Here is a 21,982-nt window from a genome sequence, read left to right as displayed (position 1 = left end):
CGTAAAAACTATTTACATGTGATACACAAACCAACATAATAGACACTCAATATTTCTTTGTAATTGCAAAAAAAAAAAATAACAAAACGACACAACATCTCTTTAACATGCCATTTCCACAACACAAAGAATTAGGCTAGAGGCACAAACATCTATTTCACATTAGTAATTATATAAATGAAAACAAACCATCCCAACATCATTTTGGAAACAACACTTCCACAAGAGGAAAAAGACACAACATAACCAGAATTAGGCAAGAGGCACAAACATGATCTGACATGCTCGAGTAAGCACCAATTAGGAAAAATATAACAACTTAGAATGCTACCATAAAGATTATTTGAATAATAAAAAAAATGTCTAGAAGGCTAGAATACATCTAAATGTTTGCAAAACCAATCATTGTGCTAGATATGATAATTAATATAGTAAAATTACCAAACTACCCCCGACTTTAATCAAATATTTATTTAGGTTTTGTTGTATATATCAAGGCATCAGACGGACCCCCCCCCCCCCCCCCCCCCTCAGATTTATCTATAATTTTATTCTTAAGTTTTGTATAAAGGTAAAACAGTTATATGAAAGCAAATATGCATATTCAATGTAACAAATACACAATACGCAAGGCGTTAGACTACAAATCATTTGTATACACCTGAGGATGTGTATACATGTTTCACTTGACTTGCTTCTACATAAAAATAGATAAAAGTCAGTTCCACTTTCAGCATGCAGCTCGTTAAAACTCAGTTCAAAGAAACAAACACAGTTTAAGTTTTAAGATATTATAACATTAAAAATACAAGAATTCATTACACATTTGCATAAATGAAGCTAAAAGCTAAAAGGTCACATTACAACAATCCACTTAAAAGGTTTTCAATCCTATTAGCTCCTTTTGTGAGGAATTTGAGTCTACATTTTTCATTCATAACAGCTTAATCCTCAACCAAAACAAGCCAGAAACATGATTTTACATATACACCCCTGCATAAACTTTTTACATCCTAAGACTTTCATAAAATCAAATAAGTAATGGGTCTTGCAGTCACTTTTGTTCCTTCAACCCATCTCTTTAACCTGCCATTTCCACAACACAAAGAAAGAATTAAAATTAAAATATGCAAAACATATTTTCACCTTTTACCTATTAAACTAAGAAGACCAACTTCTTTTCTACAACTTGTAAAACGGTATCCTCAAGTGCTTCCTTTAGTTTAATTGAAACATATAAATTAATAGAAACTACTAAAAAAATGAAAGTAGGATTGATCATGAAGATGGAAGGGATCAAACGACAATAATAAGACACCATCAGAGCAATTCCATGTATTATAGTAAAACAAATCATTGGAACGGAGAGCATATAAGAAACCATAAAAGTGAAACTAATGTTTGAACAATCAAGAAAATTCATAGAAAACATAGAGTTGTGGACCTGTTGCTGATATCACTTCCAGTTTTTATTCCAAATCTATATGATTTGGCATAGATTTTGTTCTATGTGGTGGTGCTTGTGTGTGTCTATACTGGAAGAATGATAACCACATTACAGTCAAATGAAAATGATAAAATGATGATATCAAATGCCAAATAATGACAACAATACCTTTAGGTAAACATTCCACAACATCAACATCCTTAGTCACTTGTGTCATTTAATTATTTTTTCTGCTACAAACAAAAGCAAGATTAAATACAAAATTAAGTATTGGGGCACTATGTAATTACAATTATGGCATTTCAACTCAAAGATATGGACTTTAGATGTTTATATATTGTATTTGTTACCTTGTAATCCCTTTACTAAGAGGGGGGTTCAGCATTGTTAGATCTGTAGGAAAGTAAAAGAAAACCAAAACATGAAGATGTTTTCTTTGGCTAAAGAGTCAAAAAAGGAACTTAAATTTCGAAGGGAGTGTATAATCGTAATAAATAAAAACCTGGTCACGCCTTGATTATGATTTCCCCAATTGCTTTGAACTCAAATTCATCAATAATTTCTGTCATCTTGGAATTTTTGTCCCTATAAGTCCAGATCCCCCAGTCGAATCAATTATCTGCACCTATCTAAAAGACGATGGTGTAAAAACCCTACCAAAAATGCCTTAGTATTTGGGCGATGGAGAAAGGAGCAAGCGGCTGTACATGTGTCGTCACAAAGAAGGTGAGTGTGTACTCACAATGGGCGAAAGAGATTTAGGGTTAGCTAGAAGAAGGTTGGTACCTTCGTTTTCCAAGCCAAGTATCGATAATACATGGTGTTAACCTCTCGACCCGCACCAAGAAGGTTGTAAGTAGTTGGGATTTCTCGTCGATGGTGGTCCTGTAATGTTATGGTTTCACTGGGCTAGAAGAGATAGTAGTTGTGTCATGTGTGATAGGGTTTATACATAGAAAGCCTCCCTAACCTATGTCAGGTATATTGTATGAATGGTGGTACATGGTGGTGTTAAGGGTTTTCTATGATTCCAACCATCATTTCCATCTACAAAAATTAAGGGTTTGTTCGGTGGTGGTGAGAATCCGGTGATCGTAAGCATAAGTTAATTGTATATGATGTAGTAGGTATCAAGAAATGTATAAAATAGTAGTAATATATATATATATATATATATATATATATATATATATATATATATATGATGGGTTTTGAGCATTACATCAATCCTATGGTGCACATGCAAACCCTAAAGTTTTGGATCTAGGTTTATCTAATTGTACATGCAAATCATCCTAAGCTTGTAAACCCTAATTCTAGCATACAAAAATCGAAAATCATAACTATACCAAGGTTAGGAAATTTACCTTTCAATTGTAGCTTGAAGATCTTGAGCTTTGAGAACCTAACACCTAAAATGTGATGCCTCTAATGAATCACAAACACTAAAGCAAGTTGGATGATCTTGGAGAGAGGGGAAGGAGGCTCAAAATCGGCTCTATGATCTCTAGGGTTCAAGTGGTAGCCGAATTGTGAAGCCTAGGGTCCTTTATATAGGTGAGCTGCTAGAGTTTCAGTCAAAACCCAAATTGGACTGCTTAGGCCTTAAGCAGTCTACAGGATCCTTCCAGAAGCAAGGCTTGGACGAATTCAATGTGGGCATCCCCTTTGATTTCGTCCATCCCATTCTAAGGGATCCGCAGCACAAAATCCAATTATCTTATAATTGCAATTCCAAGCCCCCAAGTTCAATTAATATCTTTTGACCACAAAATTAATTCTTGACCAATATTAATTAACCAATATGATTTCTCTTTTAATATATTAATCATATAATATATTAATAAACCATAATAACCTCTTTCTCCATTATTCATCCAGTCATGTTGCTCTGGTGAAGGCAACCCAAAAGGACCATGCTACAACCGGGTCAAGTACATACCAAATATAGTTATGGGCTTAGACATATAATCCAACAATATATATATATATATATATATATATATATATATATATATATATATATATATATATATATAGAGAGAGAGAGAGAGAGAGATAGGAAGGCTCATTTGAAAACTCATAGTTTCCCGAGAACCCGAGATCTAAAAGTGGAGCATTGGATCAAAAAATGGATGGAAAAGATGGATTGTGGCATTTTTGTAAATAAGTGGAAAAATAAAGGGACGGGGGCAACGAAATTAAATGGTATTAAAGGCATTTTAGGGTTAAAGAAACTACTCCATACACACATGTCTCCTAGTCACCGTTCCTTATCAGATCTCTCTCCCTTCTCTATACACCGTATCTCTTCCCTTCCATCGATCGTCTTAGTCCTCCGTCAATCGACCGCCTCTACATCTGTCGACGATCAATATCAACTACCAATCAACAATCTTTAATATCCAGATCATCAACGAAAAATTTACGAACCAATAGATCGACATCGTCCATGTTCATCTTCGATTGCGATAGTTGAAGCCCTAAATCGCCCGATTCATTATCATCGATTCATCGAGATCGATCAACAACGATCTATCAAGAGTTTGTAAGCATCAATTTGTCATCATTGATCACTGCCTAGGATTGGAAATTCAAGCATATGACCATGGAAATTCATTAGCGATTCATCATATATTGGAACTATTCTTCCACCTCCAGTCTGATCCGTGCCACTCTCTACCCTAGCGACGGTATCGATCCCGAGATCACCAAATCCGTGAAACAAGTCCGAAAAGTTCTATCTCATGCTCAAATTATTTTTTATTTCCAAACTTATCATGATTCCAGTGGTTTGTGTAATGGAATGGATTCTTAACGGTAAATGTTACTCAAAGGAAGTAAAAGTTGATGTTGTGGTTGTGGTGATTGGTGTTGGTGTTTACACTGTGACTGATGTCAAAGTCAATGCCAAATATGATATCTTCGCCACCACTACCACTACCACCACCACCATAAAATATTATGCCAAATATGAAAAATCATCGAAATCTAACTATTTTCAAGAGAATTAAACAATTTAGCACTTTTTCAACTTCAGTAGTGTCTTTTTTTAAAGAGACCTCAACTTTAATAGCATCTAAGATACCACGTCCTTGATGTGTAATGATTTAAACAAAATCAATGAGTTTGACGGTTTTGATTCTTTACTTGAAAATGCAAATGACTTTGTCATTTCATTAATTTGCAAATCACTTTCACAACTAGAGATTGGGCCGCACTTAAGGCGGTCTACAAAACTAGTTGTCATATTAGATGTGATTAATTCAACCCTTATCTATGAGAGATCCATGGATCATTGCAAGAAACATAAATTATACTTTAGAAAAATTGAAGAGACTATACCATCATATGTCATGTTGAAATAAAACATGGATAAGCGATTAATACCTACATGTTCTTAAAACAAAAGCTTTAGCATGTTCCGCTGAAAAAACAAATAGAGATGTCAAATCTGCAACATCATATGGTCATTTTAGTTCAATTACGCAAAAAAAATCCATAACCAAATATTTTTGCATTTTTTACCTATGGAATTATTACCCAAAATCCCACTACTCATTGTCAGATCTTTATATTTCAAATCCTATTGTTCAACCATCATCTTCTTATATATTCACATAATTTTGGTATATTTTTTACTTTGGATTGACGATGACAGAGAAGAACACAACAACGCCAAAAAGGAAGAAGATGTGTAACATCCAAAATTCTTGTAAGTCTCAAAAACCCTAAAAGAGTATATTATTTGCAAAAATGGTCCCTTAAGTACGCTGAGCGTACTTAAGTGTACGCTTAGCGTACTGCATGGATGAAGTCGCGGACGAATCAAGGTACGTTGGGCGTACCTTGAGTTACGCGGGGCGTACGCGCCAGGGTTGCAAAACCCTAATTATCCGGACTTGAGGCCTATTTAAGCAACCTTATGTTCCTTGGACTAAACCCTAGAGAGCCTCCACAACCTTAGAACGTCCATATGCTCCTGGAAACCTTGTGAGATCATTCTTGAGCCTAAAAGTGTGCATTTGTGGCCTTTTTGTGTGTATTTCAAGAAGAAGGGGTGGTCAAGCAAGTTTGGATCAAGTGGGTGCTTCAAGATCCAGCATTAAAAGCATCTTGCAAAGCTTCTGGAGGTAAAAAGCTTGCATCTTTCCTTTCTAATCTTTAGATCTAGCTAGAATTTTGGTGGTTTGTCCCTTTTATGAACTTTGGATCTCTTTTGTTGAGTCAAGCCTTCCCTTTTGATATGAAAGTCAGATCTGAGGTCCCCTAGTCATTTAGGAGCATAAAAATGGAAGCTTGATGAGAGATTTGACCTCATGCATGGGTAAAAGACTTTGGAAAGGTCTTAATGGAGTGGTTGGGTGTATATGAGAAATGCAAGGGCATAAAGTTGCCAACTTTATGCCTTAGGACATCTTTTCAGACTTAGATCTAACTTTTGGTAGTGATAGATTCGAGTATTAAGAACTTAATGGAAAAAGTGCTTAAGCCGTTCATACGCTGGGCATAACCAGCTGTACGCGGCGCGTAGTTCCCAAACCTTCAATACGCTACGCGTACCAGGGTGGTACGCTGGGCGTACGCAGCTCAGTTGGGCCCTAAGCTGTTTTGGGCCTTTGGGCCTTTCGACCTCATTTGGTTGTTGGGCTTGACTGGATTCTGTGAGTTATAGGCCTTTTTACCTGTTTGGGCCATGGACTTATTGGTTGGGCCTTATTGGGCCAAGGGGCCCATTAAGGATATTTTACTTGGACTTTGGGGCCCATTTGTATGAAAAGGGTAATTGGGCCTTGGGGGTAGACTTTGAAGATTGGGCCTCTATTTGGGTAATTAAGGCCCTATTAATGATTGTATTATGATTGTTGTTATTCAGCTCGGGAGGCTGCGAATTATTAGGAAGGCAGTATTCATATTCATCGGACGGAGGTGAGTCTTCTCACCATACCTATGGGTCTACGGCACCAAGGCCGACCCATTATGTATATGTGTTGTATGTGTGTTATTCATTTATGAATTGTTATGTTATGTGATGTTATGTTGGTATGGAAGACCCCGGGGGGAGCCCGTGGCACTAGATATAAGACCATGTGGGGTAGCCCATGGCATTCCTAGGTAAAGACCATGAGGGGTAGCCCATGGCATTGGATGTAAGGCCATGTGGGGTAGCCCATGGCAGTCCTAGGTAAAGACCATGTGGGGTAGCCCATGACATCCTTGCTGAATCATATTGCATAGTTCTGTGGCATGTTTATAGCTTATTTAGCTATCAGTATATGTGTATGTGAATGTGTGTGGTATGCTCTGAGAAACTCACTAAGCATTTCGCTTACAGGTTGTTGATTTGTTTCAGGTACTTCTGAGCCTAAGGGCAAGGGCAAGGCGTGATGACGTGGCGTGCACTCTATCTCTCTTTTGAAGTGTTTGGGACCCTCTGATGTTTTAAAAAGGAAAACAATGATGTAATGAATGTTGATTTGAAAACAAATGTTTTGGGATTTTATGGTTTATGAGATTGGTTTTGATTAACTAAAAATGAAAAATTTTATTGGTAAAATATGGGTCGTTACAAGTTGGTATCAAAGTCTTGGTTTGAGGGATTCGGGCACATCCTCGGGTGTGTCAGGACTCAAACTAAGAAGGTGATAAAATGTTTTCAAAAGTAACCAAAAGGGAATTAAAAGAAACCCAAAAGATGAGAGTGCGACGCACGTGATCAGCCGAGCCAAGTAAGTAGTTTCTCAATTTGAATAGCCATGTTATACTGGTATTTGAGTCTTGTTGCTTATATGGAACTTGCTATGTGTATGCTTTTAGAATTATATACGGTTAGGAGCTTATAGCCTCAGAATGATTGATTTGACCTTATTTTCTTTTCCTTGTCTGGATGTAGGCTTAGGGTAGAATCTCTTATTCGAAAGTCTATTTGATCCTTTCTGTGTATAATTTGCATGCATAAAAGCAGCCTGTTGTGATGGGTTTGATTGTCATGGGTAGGACAAATCATAGGGCAGCCCAGGATTTGTTTCGGGTGTTAGTTGTGGATTATGGTATTGTATTGGGTTGTATTGGAGTCATTAGGTAGATTAGTGGGGGAAAGGTACAGGTAGGTGTGGAAGGTAGTATTGGGCCCGTACTACTGGAAGCATAGGACCTGTACCCAAAGCCATGTTTTACCCTGGGGCTCCAAAGGGGAGGGAAACCGGTGTGAAAGAACCCTCGTTGTAGGTATCCTGATCATTATGTTTTGATATTTCAGTTCAGCATGGTGATGACACAGTTTGGAGCAGGGGGATCAGGATCGGGATCTGGGTCCGGGGCTAGGTCAGGCGGCCCTACTGATGGTATTGATGAGAGGCTGCGTGAGTTGATTGCGGCCGAGGTTACGAGGGGCATCCTTGACGCTACCCCAATCATCTTTGGGATGGCCAAGGAGGGTATGATGGAGATTATGGAGGAGAGACTTGGGGCATTCAGGGCTGATGTTTCTGCGGGTCAGGGTGGAGCCCGAAATCCCTCGTTTCGGGAGTTCAAGGCATATGGAGCTCCATAGTTCTCGGGGGTCAGGGACCCCATTGTGAGCAGACGCTGGGTAGCGGACATTGAGAATGCCCAGCGCACGAGTTCTTCCCCGGAGGAGGCAAAGGTTGGATTTGCTTCCTGTATGCTGAGGGACAGGGCCCGAGATTGGTGGGGCGAGGTTACTAGTCAGGTGGGAGCAGCCGGTGTGGCTGAGATGTTGTGGGATGAGTTTGTTCGACGTTTTGATACGGAGTTTGCGCCACCTATTGAGGTGCAACTGTTGGTGAGGGAGTTTCATGGGTTGCAGCAGACCACCGAGACGGTGGCAGAGATCACCGCCAAATTTCGAGAGCGAGCTTTGTTGATTCCGCAGTATGCTACGGATGAGGAGATGAGGCGGACCCAATATCATGTTATGTTGAGGGATGATATTCGGGAGTTTGTGAGCCTTATAGGGTGCAAAACCCTGAACGAGATGGTGGAGAAGGCCCGTGAGAGGTAGATGGAGTTGGAGTCCCGCACGAAGCGGAAGACTGAGCAGGTACAGGCAGCAGGGGCTCAGGCTAAGAAGCCTAAGACCTCTGATTCTTCGGGTAGGGGCCAACAGGGTCGGGGCCGGTGTGCCAAGTGCGGGAGGTTTCATAGTGGGGCTTGTCGGACAGCCGGGATATCAGGATGTTACTCTTGCGGCCAGCAGGGCCACATGAGTAAGGATTGCCCCAAGAAGGGCTTGATATGTTTTCACTGCAACCAGACAGGCCATAAAAGGCCGATTGTCCGAGGTTGCAGAGAGGAGGAGGAGGATCAGTGGTGGCGCCCGCGCCCGCCACTATGAGGATTACTGACGGCCGCCCTGTCAAGGCGGAAGCTCCAGCGGTGAAAAGCCGCGCTTTTCAGCTGACTAACGAGGAGGCTCGGGCAGAGCCAGACGTTGTGTCTATTCTTCTCTACCTTGTGTTATTAAATGCTTATATGTATGTATTATGTTTTGTATATGGACCTTTTTGGTCAATGGTATGTCGGATCATGTTTTATTTGATTCGGGTGCTACCCGATCGTTCGTGTCTCTCGCGCTTAGCAAGAAGTTCCGAGATGCGCCGGGGACTCTGGATACCCCACTTGAGGTGGAGATTGCAGATGATCGTACTGTGAGTGCTGCGAGGGTATATCAGGACTGCGTCCTGAATGTGCATGGCGAGAGGTTTCGCGTCGATTTAGTTCCCATACCATTGCGAGGATTAAAGGTAATCATTGGGATAGACTGGCTGGGGCCAATGGGGCCATGATCGATTGTGAGCGACAGTTGGTCCGGGTTCGAACCCCAAGGGGGGGGAGAGCTGGTCATTACGGGCGAGAGGGCCTCGCAGGGTCCAACCCTCTGTTCAGCCGCGAGGGCCAGGAGGTTTTTGCAGCAGGGTTGCACAGGATTTTTGGCTTATGTTTCAGATACGCGAATAGAGGTGGTAGCGGATATTGACAGTGTTCCGATAGTGCGGGACTTTCGGGACTTTTTCCCGAAGAGTTGCCTGGGGTGCCTCCGGAGAGGCAGGTGGAGTTTCGCATCGATTTGGTGCCGGGTGCCGCTCCGATAGCCAAGGCACCGTATCGGTTGGCACCACCTGAGATGCAGGAGTTATCTACGCAGCTTCAAGAGCTACTAGACCGAGGGTTCATCCGTCCGAGCAGTTCTCTGTGGGGAGCACCGATCCTTTTCTTGAAAAAGAAGGACGAATCGCACAGGATGTGCATTGATTATAGGGAACTGAACAAGCTGATGGTGAAGAACCACTATCCTTTGCCAAGGATCGATGATTTATTTGATCAGCTTCAGGGTGCATCTTGATTCTCCAAGATTGATCTTCGGTCCGGGTATCATCAGATGAGGATTAGGGATGAGGATATACCGAAGACAGCTTTCAGGACTCGTTATGGGCATTATGAGTTTGTGGTGATGCCATTTGGGCTCACCAATGCGCCGACAGCGTTTATGGATCTCATGAACCGGGTGTGCAGACCGATGTTGGATTAGTCAGTGATCGTTTTTATTGATGATATCCTGGTTTACTCCAAAACCAGGGAGCAGCACGAGCAGCACTTGAAAGAGGTGCTGGAGACTTTGAGGGCGGAGAAGCTTTATGCAAAGTTCTCCAAATGTGATTTCTGGCTGCGGGAAGTGCAGTTTTTGGGGCATGTCATCAATCAAGAGGGTATCTCGGTTGACCCAGCCAAGGTGGAGGTTGTGATGCGATGGGAGGTACCGAGGAATGCCTAGGAGATTTGTAACTTCTTGGGTTTAGCGGGTTACTATCAGAGGTTTATCCAGGATTTCTCCAAGATTTTCGTGCCATTGACCCGTTTGACCAAGAAGAATGTGAATTTCCGGTGGGGTGAGGATCAGCAGAGGGCTTTTGAGGCCCTGAGGCGGAGGTTATGTGAGGCTCTACTGCTTAGGGGTTGGATTATTTAGTGGTATACTGTGATGCATCGACATTAGGGTTGGGTGCAGTGTTGATGCAAAGGGGGCATGTGATTGCTTATGCCTCGAGGCAGTTGAAGCCTCACGAGGCAAATTACCCCACGCATGACTTGGAGCTGGGGGCGGTGGTGTTCGCCCTCAAGATTTGGAGGCACTATTTGTATGGAGTGCGGTTCATTATTTATACCGATCACAAGAGTCTAAAGTATTTGATGGATCAGCAGAACCTCAATATACGGCAGAGGAGGTGGTTGGATGTGCTGAAGGATTATGATTGCGAGATCCTATACCATCCAGGGAAGGCTAACGTGGTGGCCGATGCATTGAGTCGCAAGGCGACGGGGTCCCCGATCAGGGATATTTGTATGAGGATGACTGTGAGTTCACCTTTGTTGGACATGATTCGAGGGGCCCAGGTCGAGGGGGTGAAGAAAGAGAATTGGAAAATGGAGAAAATTCGGGGTCAGTATCCTTTGTTTGTCAAGGATAGCCGCGGCCTTTTGACTCAGTGTGGCCGAGTGTGGGTACCATTGGCAGGGGGAGTGAGGCACATAAGTCCAAGTTTTCTATACATCCAGGTGCAACAAAAATGTATAGGGACTTGAGACTGAGTTATTGGTGGCCCTGCATGAAGCGGGAGATCGCCTGGTTTGTGGAGCGGTGCTTGACCTGCAGGAAGGTCAAGGCCGAGCACCAGCGGCCTCATGGCAAGGTTCAGCCGTTACCCATTCCCATGTGGAAGTGGGAAGAGATCACTATGGACTTCATTACGAAGCTAATGAGGACGACGAGGGGAGTGAATGCCATATGGGTTATTGTGGACAGACTGACGAAGAGTTCCCACTTCATTCCGATCTCCGAGAGTATATCCGCAGAAAAGTTGGCAGACATCTATGTTCGAGAAGTGGTGGCAAGGCACAGAGTGCCGGTGTCAGTGGTTTCGGATAGGGATGTTCGGTTTACATCCAGGTTTTGGAAAAAGTTCCACGAGGAGCTAGGTACTCAACTACACTTCAGTACAACATATCACCCTCAGACTGACGGTCAGAGTGAGAGGACGATCCAGACATTAGAGGACATGCTGCGAGCATGCGTGCTGGATTTTGGAGGAAGTTAGGATACGTACCTTCCACTGGCAGAGTTCTCGTACAACAACAGTTATCATGCCAGTATCGAGCGAGCCCCATTCGAGATGTTATATGGTCGGAGGTGCAGGACCCGAGTATGTTGGGACGAGGTTGGACATCGGGTGATGGGGAGCACGGAGGTGGTACTCAAGACCACCGGATTGATCCAGCAGGTGTGCGACCGGTTGCGGGTCGCGCAGAGCCGCCGAAGAGTTATGCTGATCGACGACGATCAGATCTTGAGTTTCAGGTGGGGGATTTTGTGTTACTGAAAGTGTCACCCTGGAAGGGGATTATCAGGTTTCGTAAGAGAGGCAAGCTAGGGCCTCGATTTATAGGCCCGTTCAGGATCATAGCCCGAGTGGGCAAGGTAGCCTATCGTTTAGAGCTTCCATAGGAGCTTAGTCAGATCCACAACACCTTCCACGTGTCTCAGCTTCAGAAGTGTGTTGCTGACGACTCTGCGGTTATATCCTTGGATGATATTCAGGTGGATGGGGGTCTGAATTATGTCGAGAAACCAGTTGCCATTCTTGACAGGAAGACGAAGGGACTTCGGAACAAGGAAGTGAAGTTGGTAAAGGTGCAATGGCAGCACCGTAGGGGCTCTGAATGGACATGGGAGCCAGAGGAGGAGATGCGGGAGCATTACCCCGACCTGTTTTCAGCCACGGACTTCGAGGGCGAAGTCTAGTTCAAGTGGGGGAGAGTTGTAACATCCAAAATTCTTGTAAGTCTCAAAACCCCTAAAAGAGTATATTATTTGCAAAAATGGTCCCTTAAGTACGCTGGGCGTACTGCATGGATGAAGTCGCGGAGGAATCAAGGTACGTTGGGCGTACCTTGAGTTACGCGGGGCGTACGCGCCAGGGTTGCAAAACCCTAATTATCCGGACTTGAGGCCTATTTAAGCAACATTATGTTCCTTGGACTAAACCCTAGAGAGCCTCCATAACCTTAGAACGTCCATATGCTCCTGGAAACCTTGTGAGATCATTCTTGAGCCTAAAAGTGTGCATTTGTGGCCTTTTTGTGTGTATTTCAAGAAGAAGGGGTGGTCAAGCAAGCTTGGATCAAGTGGGTGCTTCAAGATCCTGCATTAAAAGCATCTTGCAAAGCTTCTGGAGGTAAAAAGCTTGCATCTTTCCTTTCTAATCTTTAGATCTAGCTAGGGTTTTGGTGGTTTGTCCCTTTTATGAACTTTGGATCTCTTTTGTTGAGTCAAGCCTTCCCTTTTGATACGAAAGTCGGATCTGAGGTCCCCTAGTCATTTAGGAGCATAAAAATGGAAGCTTGATGAGAGATTTGACCTCATGCATGGGTAAAAGACTTTGGAAAGGTCTTAATGGAGTGGTTGGGTGTATATGAGAAATGCAAGGGCATAAAGTTGCCAACTTTATGCCTTAGGACATCTTTTCAGACTTAGATCTAACTTTTGGTAGTGATAGATTCGAGTATTAAGAACTTAATGGAAAAAGTGCTTAAGCCGTTCGTATGCTGGGCATAACCAGCTGTACGCGGCGCGTAGTGCCCAAACCTTCAATACGCTACGCGTACCAGGGTGGTACGCTGGGCGTACGCAGCTCAGTTGGGCCCTAAGCTGTTTTGGGCCTTTGGGCCTTCGGACCTCATTTGGTTTTTGGGCTTGACTGGATTCTGTGAGTTATAGGCCTTTTTACCTGTTTGGGCCATGGACTTATTGATTGGGCCTTATTGGGCCAAGGGGCCCATTAAGGATATTGGACTTGGACTTTGGGGCCCATTTGTATGGAAAGGGTAATTGGGCCTTGGGGGTAGACTTTGAAGATTGGGCCTCTATTTGGGTAATTAAGGCCCTATTAATGATTGTATTATGATTGTTGTTATTCAGCTCGGGAGGCTGCGAATTATTAGGAAGGCAGTATTCATATTCATCGGACGGAGGTGAGTCTTCTCACCATACCTATGGGTCTACGGCACCAAGGCCGGTCCATTATGTATATGTGTTGTATGTGTGTTATTCATTTATGAATTGTTATGTTATGTGATGTTATGTTGGTATGGAAGACCCCGCGGGGGGGGGGGGGGAGCCCGTGGCACTGGATATAAGACCATGCGGGGTAACCCATGGCATTCCTAGGTAAAGACCATAAGGGGTAGCCTATGGCATTGGATGTAAGGCCATGTGGGGTAGCCCATGGCAGTCCTAGGTAAAGACCATGTGGGGTAGGCCATGGCATCCTTGCTGAATCATATTGCATAGTTCTGTGGCATGTTTATAGCTTATTTAGCTATTGTATGTGAATGTGTGTGGTATGCTCTGGAAACTCACTAAGCATTTCGTTTACAGGTTGTTGATTTGTTTCAGGTACTTCTAAGCCTAAGGGCAAGGGCAATTCATGATGACGTGGCGTGCACTCTATCTCTCTTTTGAAGTGTTTGGGACCCTCTGATGTTTTAAAAAGGAAAACAATGATGTAATGAATGTTGATTTGAAAACAAATGTTTTGGGATTTTATGGTTTATGAGATTGGTTTTGATTAACTAAAAATGAAAAATTTTCTTGGTAAAATATGGGTCGTTACAAGATGAGGGGGAAAGGAGTGTCGATGAAGATGAAGGGAGGGAGGCGGTGGATATGGAAAATAGAATTTTGGTTTTATTAGGGGTGTGGGTTGAGTTTTATACCAATGTGGGGCATGAGGTTGGGAGTTCGATTCCCTTAAACTACCTTTGGTGGTGCCACATGTGAGAAATTTTTCATTGGAAATTCCTATGAAGGCTGGGTCTGCCGTGTAAAGAAAAGGAGATCGAACCCATGATGTTCGCTGAAATACTACAAGTACTTCTACTTAATTCGTTTGCCGTTTCCAAAAAAAAAATAGATTGAGTTTACTTTATTTTATTTTTAAATTTATTCTAAATGAAGTTATATATATATATATATATATATATATATATATATATATATATATATATATATATATATATATATATATATATATATATAAGAAATTAATAAAAGTAAATAAGTCATTTTATATGGCTAAAGACCTATCAGGCTGGAGGGAGTTTTACCACCGAAACCGCACTCCCTTCACCACCACATGTGCGTCACGTCATTTTTTACCACACAAGTGTGGTTTCTTGTCACACCAAGGGAGTGGTGCCACACTTTTATTTTCTTTTTTTTTAAGTATTTTAATTTAATAAAATTTTTTTTTAATAAAAAACATAATTTTTCATTACTTGAAAATTAAACAAAAAACATTACATTGAAAATTCAATAAACATTACATTGCATTACAAAAAAACACACACACACATGACATTAAAATAATCCTAGAAACTTAAAAAAACACAAATAAAATAACTAAAGCAAACTACATAAAGTCGTTCTCCGAGAACTCGTCTTCGTAGTCATCCGGTGGATCCAAATTAAGGTTAATGTTTTGAACCCTGTATATGTGTTCCACCAAGTCATTGCGAAGATTGTGAAATGTTTCAGTGCAACGTATCTCTGTTGTCCTATTCATATACTCTTCGCCACCAATTTTTATTGGTTGTGTCTCTGGTATGGTTTCTTCCTCGTCAAACGCACATATCGCTCTTCCTTCGTCTTCAATAATCATGTTATGCGGTATGAGACATGTATACATGATTTGTTGATGTTTTTCCTCGCCTAAATTAACTGCTGATTTTTTCAATATGAACCACCGTTTCTTCAGAGCTCCAAAAGCCCGCTCAACATTCTTCCTAGGTCTTTCTTGAGCTCTCTTGAATTTTTTTCATCTAGAATCATGTGGACACGTAAATGATTTAACAAACACAACATACTCAGGATAGATTCCATCGACCAGATAATAACCATACTTATATGACGTTCCACGCACTTCAAAAGAAGAATCTGGTGCAGATACATCATATATGTTGTTAAATATAGGTGAACTGTTAAGAACGTTGATGTTGTTAATCGAACCAAGGGAACCAAAAAAGCATGTCAAATCCACAGATCTTGTGATGCAACCGCTTCAAGTATGACCGTTGGGTGACCATGATCACCTCGAGTAAATTGCCCATGATATGACGTAGGGCAATTTTCTCATGCCCAATGGCGACAATCTAAGCTTCCTAGCATTCCAGGAAACCCATGCACACTAGCATGATGAGCTTGCAATTGCAAGATGTCATTACGTGTAGGCTTACGTAAATATTTTGGACCATAAAACTGAATCACAGTTTTGCAGAAATAGTGGAGACTGTCTTGTGTGGTCCTAGCAGACATCCTAAAACTTTCGTCTAACGCATCAGGCGGAATGCCATATGCTAACTGACGAAGTGCGGCCGTGCATTTTTGTAAGGGAGTGAAACCGGGTGTACCTCTAGCATCATAGCGTTGTTGAAAAAACTGCACTCCCTCGTTCCATCTTCAACTATACGTTTGTATAAACATTTGAACATTCTGAAGCGTCTACGAAAATAGTACCCTTGATAAGTGGCATTCTCTTAAAAATAGTCTTGTACCAAACGTTGGTTGGCTTCTTCACGATTTCTGAAAATATATCTTCGTGTTCTCCGTTGAGAACTTTCAGTTGTGTTATTGCATAAAGCATTGTATGTTTGTTCCTCCATTTGAGCACGCGCAACAGCGACATCAAAAATAACTTGAAATTCTTCAGAAGATGAAGAATATGACATTTTTGGTGATACTTTTTAATAAATTAGAGAGAGAAGGGTTTGTTTTGTTTGAAAAACAAATGAAATGTATGTGTATATATAGGAAAGAAAGGAAAAAGGAAAAATGAAAGAAAAAAAATTAATGCGCAAAGGACCGTTCAACGGTCAAAGGAATCAACAACCAATCACGAGACGCAGCCTTTACTCGCCACACCGCGGTCTAAACCGCAGGAGACCGCAGTTAGGGGGCGGTGTGTGTGGCTGAGGTGCCCTAAACTGCGGCCGCTCTGCAAAGCCTCATATATGGTTTTGAAACCACAAAGACCATGCACATAATTCTAGCTCAACAGTACTAGGTGTTGCATTTCCTCTTTCAGTGTTCAAGTCTCGTCCAAAACATAGGTATGGTATTATGAGTAGTTTAATAGAAGATTTGTTGTTAAAAAAATATCAATTATTAAAATTTTAAAGCAAGATCAAATCATATCCTTAAGATTGTAAAACAAGACCTATATACATGATATTCTCATGTGCGATTTCGTTCTTCAACATTCCAGAACCAAAGAACAAGCGAAATGGAAGATGGGACGAGAGGAAACCTAAGATGTTCTAAACCATCTGCGACTTCATGGGGAAAAATGAAAAATGAACAAAAAAAATTATAGGCCATGACAAAACCGAATGGTAGTTAGTCTCGTCTGCGGTTTCAATAACTATTTTGGGCTAGTGGCTAAGGGGTTGTTTGTTTGCCTCTTAATTGGCAAATTAAGAGGCATCCTCTTAAAAATTCAGATTCAGTCCGTTTGTTAGCATCTTATTTTTTGCCGCTTAATATTTTAAAAGCCTCTTAATATTTCAGACATGGGATTGTATCTGAAAAAGAAAAAGAGGCGTGTGTTCCTATTTTGCCCTATGCGACTTCCCTCTTATCTTTTCTATTTCATACGTCGACCCCTTTTCCCTCCCAACACACTCGGATTATGTGACATCCCTTAATTTCTCGGCCAGAAAATACCGATTTAATTTATGCTTTTTAAAATCAAATAAGAGAAATCTTTATAAAAGATGTTGCGGAATTGGTCCCCAAAACAAAATATGATAAAAGTTTGTCAAAACCTTTCTTTAAGAAATATATAATTTCATTTCATATCAAAACTTCGGGATGTCATGTACCGATACAGACCAAAAGCATAAACAAGACATTATAAGCCTTTCAACAGTTATATACAACTACTGGCCTATAATCCAAAAAAATCTCACGTCATCCTCCGACCATGCTCGGGGTCCACTACCTGTAACATAAAAAGCTGAGTGGGTCAGGCTTGGGAGCCTGGTGAGCATATAGGGTTTTCAACCCACAATAATAATAAACTTATTAAGTTCATCAATCAACAATAACCCTGATTACCCGTTCCCGTTATCCTCACTTTACGTCCCTAAACACTTTTCACAAGGGACCTAGCCTAAAGAATATCATCGGGATGGACACTACTGCTAAGGGGTTTCCTCAGTCATAAATGTCCTAAAGGCAACCATGAGGGGGATGAAGTAAAGAAAATGAACGCCCAAGTTCATTAACACATACAGGTTGCGGGCCTGCTAGCGTTTCCCACTGGACTGTCTAGAAAAGTCTGTGGTCGTCATCCAAACTCCGCTAGATGACCGAATCACAAATCACATCGAGGCCTCTCATCACTTTATTTCATCACACACCAACTATCTACCCATGTTCTACCCAACATGTTTGTAGATAAAAATACTTATACAGTTTAAAACTTGTATAAAACATCAACTCAACAGTCACCTCAAATAAACAATTAATATATTTACACATAGCACGTATTTTAAGATAAATACTTCATATCTATGTGTAAAATGAAAGTGACTATACAGTCACATGATTTGATGATAATCGGGCAGCAATTCGTTTCCTAAAACGTTCGTTTCTAATAAAACCGAGAGTTTTATTCAGAAACCGGGCTCTGCGAGGGTCGGGCTTCGAAACCAAAAAGATAAATTTTCCGGGCTTCTCGGGCTCTTCGTGGCGTATTCCGGGGTTATAATTGATACCGGGGCTTTGGGGAATGTTAAGATGAAGAAAATATGGAAAAAGGGGTTAAAAGTGGCAAAACTCCAAAACTAACCGAGAAGGCTCGCATACCCCTTCTATTTATAGGGTCCGAAGTCGGTTCAGGAGGTGGGGTCCGCAGGCGAGGGTGCGCAGGTGCTCGCACATGCACTGCGCGTGCGAAGTGGCTGCTGGCAGCTCCTGATTGGACCGAGGTCTAGTGGTCCGAGGTAGAGGGTTCGTGGCTCGCTGCGAGGGCTTCGGACACGTGATAAGGGCACGCGTCGGACAGGTATTGGACCGCTTCAGCAGCTCGGATGACTCAGCCTCATTTCGGACACGTGGCACATGCGAGGCAAGGACACGTGGCCGAAGTCCACGTGTGCGAAAATTCCCGGTTTTGGCATTATTCCTCGATTTTCGCGCCAAAACTTCTAAAATCCATAACTTTCGCATACGAGCTCCGTTTTTGACGTTCTTTATATGCACACATAGGTAAAATTACGCTCTACAACTTTCGTTTAGACTTCGTCGGCTAATTTTGACTTTAATTTTTATATTATTATTTTTAACAGACCAGGACAGGAAATCCGTTAAAAATTCATAACTTCTTCATCCGACGTCCGTTTTCGTCATACTTTTTACCGTTGTGCTACTAATGATGAGACCTTCGATTCTCGTTTAGGTCGTGTCGGGTAAACATCAGTCGATCTAAAATTTGAGTTTTTAGCTGTCTACTGCTAAGCTGAAACTTCGAAAAATCATAACTCCCTCATACGAAGTCAGATTTAGGTGTTCTTTTTATACCCACTCTCGGTTTAACGAACACTACGAGTTTCGTTTAGATCACTAAGGCCAAAAAGCAGTTTATCGAAAGCTCACTTTTTACGGCATTCGACCCCGTGCCGGTTTGTCGCGAAACTTCGACAGGTCATAACTTCTTCGTTATAACTCGGATTTCGACATTCTTTATATATCCCTAATCCTTGTCACGCCCACTACAAGTTTCTTAATAGATATCGGCTTTATCTAATATTTAATTTTGACGCTCATTTTTTTTCTTAATTAATTAAACGCTAATAATTAAGCATAAAACACATAATTCACATAATATTCACATAATTCCTTTTCATTTCTTCAAAATGAGTTACAAAGGTTAACCTAGACTATAATGTCAATATTAATGCCTAGCCTAGAAACACGGGCATTACAGATAACTGCAATCTTTTGCCGCCATACGCTCCACCTCCGTCAGCCGCTGCCATCGATGCCTTCGGATCTCCGACACCACCCTCCCATACCTCCGGTGCCAGCCTCCCACGCATACGGCGCCACTGTCGCACATCAGAGGTTGGCTTCAGGCATGTATCGTTCTTTATTTTTTCCTTTTTTCTCTCCCCAAATACGATGAAATCGACGATTTCAGGGTGAAATCAATGTTTTCTTGCTGAAATCGATAATGAATATGTAATTGTTGCTGACATTTGGTATTTTTTTGCTGAAATCTCCATTGTCAAATGTGTCGTTCACACTAACTGTTCCACTGTTCTATTTTACTCAAATTGTTTTCAGGAAGCATGTTTTGATTTAAAGTGACACTAAATTGACATAAAGATTGATGATTTCAATTTGGAATTGAGGAATTTTGATTACATATCCTTTGAGTAGAGATGACAAATGCAATATCAGGGTTGTTTTGGTCATTTTTTCCTAAAATACCTTTTCTTGATGTATTAATGTTGAAATCTGATGTGGTAATGTATGGACACGAAAATCTGATCTGATGCTTATTTTTTTTTTCTAAAATCACAGCTTATATCATATGTGCTGATGTGTTGGAAATATGATGTGCTTGTAGGATTTTATTTGGATTTCAATATAATTTTTAGGATTTGAAAATATTTATGTTTGATTTGGATTTGTGTTCACTTTGATGTATGTTCAATTTGGATTTTATATGATGTTTAGGTTTTTTTAATAATTATTTAAGAAATCGTTTCGGTTTTTATATAAACAAGCATTTAAATTCACTGAAAAATAATACAGAAGGATAATTTGGTTAGTTAATATTGTAGATTTTATCAAAGAAAACAATCAATTCGTTGGTGAATTGGAAATAGAACACAAAGATACATACGTATGTTTCCAACGCACAAGCACTAAATCATGTCACTCTCCGTTTCCTAAGTGAGATTTGGCCCATTCGTATGTTTCGAATGCACAAGCACTAAATCGACCATCTTGCGTCGCAACTTCTTAGTCTTACGGTCAACGATTGCCTCAGGTTCTTCGATCAACCTCTTGTTTTCATCCAACCTTAACTCAGAAATCGGAATTATGTTGGGCACATCTCCTGTGAATTTTCTCAAATAGCACACATGAAAGGTATTATGAATACCCTCCAGTTCTTCCGGTAATTCTAGCTTGTAAGCTTGATTCCCGATCCTCTGAAGAACTTTAAATGGTCCAATAAACCTTGTACTCAACTTTCCTCTTTTACCAAATCTTATAAGTCCCTTCCACGGCGAGACTTTAAGTAAAACCGAATCTCCAACATCGAAGGATATCGGTTGTCTTTTCTTGTCAGCATAACTCTTTTGTCGATCTTGAGCAACTAACATCCTTTCCCTTATCACTTTCAACTTTTCAGCAGTCTGATAGACTATTTCAGGTCCTATAAAATGCTTTTCCCCAGCTTCCAACCAGCATGATGGCGTTCGACACTTCTCCCCATACAAAGCGTGATAAGGTGCCATCTTGATGCTCGAGTGGAAACTATTATTATAGGAAAATTCTACTGGAGGTAAGTGTTCATCCCAGTTACCTTGGAATTCTAGGGTACATGCTCTTAGCATATCCTCCAATGTTTGAATCGTTCGTTCGCTTTGACCATCGGTTTGAGGATGGTAAGTTGTACTCAAACATAACTTGGTACCCAATTCCTCTTGTAGACTTCTCCAAAACCTTGAGGTAAAACGGCTGTCACGATCGGATACAATCGTTAACGGAACACCGTGTAGCCTCACAATTTCCTTCACGTAAGAATTCACAAGTTTATCCATAGACCATTTCTCGTTAGCGGCTATGAAATGCGTACTCTTAGTGAAGCGATCAACGACCACCCAAATCATGTCGTGACCGTTCCTTGTTCTGGGAAGTTTAGTCACAAAATCCATGGTAATATCCTCCCATTTACCCATGGGTACAAGTAAAGGTTCTAAAATCCCATACGGTTTCTGATGTTGTGCCTTAACCCTAGCACATGTTATACACTCGGCCATGTACTTAGCAACATCGAGCTTCATCGTCGGCCACCAGTAATAGGATTTTAGATCGCTATACATTTTCGTACTGCCGGGATGAATCGAGTACATGGTTTTGTGAGCTTCTTCCATCAGAAGACCTCTTACTCCTCCCGTCTTAGGTACCCAAATCCTATCTTTGAATACCTTCAATCCATTACCGTTTGTATCAAACACCAACGTTTTTCCCAAACGTTCCTCCTTTCGGTCATTCTTTTCTAAAGCTTCCTCCTGAGCTTTCTTTATACTTTCCACAATTGTCGAGACGACTTCAATTCTCAACGCTTTTGGCCTTCTCTTTTCAAGATTTACCTTCCGACTGAGAGCATCAGCAACAACATTTGCTTTACAAGGGTGGCAAAGTATCTCACAGTCGTAGTCCTT

The 21,982-nt window shown here is 41.2% G+C and overlaps 1 long non-coding RNA gene across 1 annotated transcript; it reads right to left on the bottom strand.

The window, feature by feature from the left end:
* Positions 1-775: 775 nt before the first annotated feature.
* On the bottom strand, positions 776-2,566 carry LOC145128694 (uncharacterized). Its single transcript, XR_013717052.1, has 4 exons — positions 1,950-2,566; positions 1,798-1,840; positions 1,616-1,677; positions 776-1,086 (listed from the first exon to the last, which is right to left on the bottom strand). It is a non-coding gene; the product is annotated as an uncharacterized LOC145128694 (long non-coding RNA).
* Between the last annotated feature and the right edge of the window lie 19,416 nt (positions 2,567-21,982).

The sequence above is a fragment of the Lactuca virosa genome, chromosome 8 (genome assembly GCF_052849685.1).
Source record: "Lactuca virosa cultivar CGN04683 chromosome 8, Lactuca_virosa_CGN04683_v6, whole genome shotgun sequence".
In the NCBI taxonomy this organism is placed as follows: domain Eukaryota; kingdom Viridiplantae; phylum Streptophyta; class Magnoliopsida; order Asterales; family Asteraceae; genus Lactuca; species Lactuca virosa.
The sequence above is the reverse complement of the archived record's forward strand: the minus strand, read 5'-3'. Positions and strand labels throughout refer to the sequence as shown.